Source organism: Poecilia formosa, unplaced genomic scaffold (assembly GCF_000485575.1).
Source record: "Poecilia formosa unplaced genomic scaffold, Poecilia_formosa-5.1.2 Scaffold700, whole genome shotgun sequence".
Classification (NCBI taxonomy): Eukaryota; Metazoa; Chordata; class Actinopteri; order Cyprinodontiformes; family Poeciliidae; genus Poecilia; species Poecilia formosa.
This window is the reverse complement of record NW_006800639.1, coordinates 17,736-19,376: the sequence shown is the minus strand read 5'-3', so window position 1 is coordinate 19,376 and position 1,641 is coordinate 17,736. Positions and strand designations below refer to the sequence as shown.

At 38.9% G+C, this 1,641-nt stretch overlaps 1 protein-coding gene across 1 annotated transcript in view; it reads right to left on the bottom strand.

Moving 5' to 3' along the window:
• The window catches only part of LOC103130957 (contactin-associated protein-like 2), a gene marked incomplete at its 5' end in the record, with an annotated part of 58,147 nt that overhangs the window by 39,028 nt on the left and 17,478 nt on the right, over nt 1–1,641 (bottom strand). The gene's annotated exons all lie outside the window — the stretch shown is intronic.

Here is a 1,641-nt window from a genome sequence, read left to right as displayed (position 1 = left end):
TGGGTTCTGGTTAAGAGACTAGCTGTGGCGTTTTGAATCATTTTGAGACGCTGTAAAGAAGATTGGACCATATTCTTCTAAATTTAGTTAAAGTAGTATTGAAGGTGTGGATGAGTTTCTCAAAGTCTTTCATACAGAAGCTTGATTTAGCCTTTGCTAGAAGGCGCAAATTAAAAAAGCTTGATTCACAACAGAGCTCACCTGCTTATCCAATTTCAAACAATTGTCTAAATGACACCAAGATTCCCAACAGAAGATTGAGAAAAAGGGACAAGGGAACTGAAAACTTGATCAAGTTTACAATAAAGTTCTTTTGTCCAAACAATATAACTTGAGTTTTGATTCAAGTGAAGAAAAGTTTGGTTCATCCACGATCTAGCTTCTGTTAAGCAATCTGTTAAAGTCTTTAAGGCAGGGGTGTCAAACTCAATTTCACCGAGGGCCACTTCAGCATATTGGCCACCCTCAACGGGCCACATCGACGGTACAAATCAGGAGTGCCCAGCAGCAGTCCTTCAGACTGCAACTTTTAGATGCATCCCTGCTAAAATATACCCCAGACAAAAGGTTCCCTTATTCAGTTCTGTAGAGGCTTATGGTCAGTGGTCCAGGTGTGTTAGAGAAGGAACGCATCTAAAGTTGCAGATGGTAGCTCTGGAAAACTAGACTTGGGCACCCCTAGCATAAATGTATGAAAATACAATGTTAAAAATAAATTAAACACCTCATATTGTTAAATAACTGATTTTATGTATTGAAGTTTTAAATATTACATTTGAGTTTCCATGGATGTAAAATTACTGCTCAGTTTAAAAATTACAATATTTAAATCAGTGTTTAAAGGTAAGCAAAGAAATAATGAAAACAAGTTTTGATGTTAACTCTCAACTTCATTCACAAAACTTTTTTTTGTTATTACACAACCAACATGTATTTCACATAACAACAAAACAATTATGTGATGTTTGCCTGTCCTTGAACGCAAACCTGATCCCTCTTCACCCCGACACAGAGGTCGCGTTAACCAAATATTTTCCGTATTTGACCGGTTATTTTTTTAAACGACCAGAAAATTTAAAGCCTGTCCATCATTTGACAGGTTCTAATTAACACCCTTGACTGGTTCACATGGGCAGACATTATAGACTTTGCGCAAAGATTTAATCTCTGAGGCAACTGAATCAATTAATTAAAAAAATCCTTTCTGAATATCATCTCATGGTCTCTGAACTAAATGCGTCTTTCTGACCGGGAGCTGACAGCGAGTTGAAGAGTTATGGACCAGACGCTTTGGAGCGTCAAACGTTTGGTTTAAAATGGCGTGTTAAATTCAAGACTCCATTACAGACCAGAGAAAACTAAAGATAATGCAACGTTGTGTTAATCCATTTGAGGAGCCGGTAGTTTATCTTGAGGAAATAAATGACGACGCAGAAGTTAATTAGACTGTTAACATGCACAGTCCGCTGCTCAACCACTGCGGACGCGGCTCCGCCGCTGCGAAGAATTAAAAACCGCTGGAAGTAACTCATGTAGCGGTTTTAACAAATGAAGCTTTGGTGCACGTTCCCCAGGAGAGCGGTGATCTGGAGGAGCTGCAGACATAACATCTGTCCATTTCGGAGAAGCGAAACCACGCAA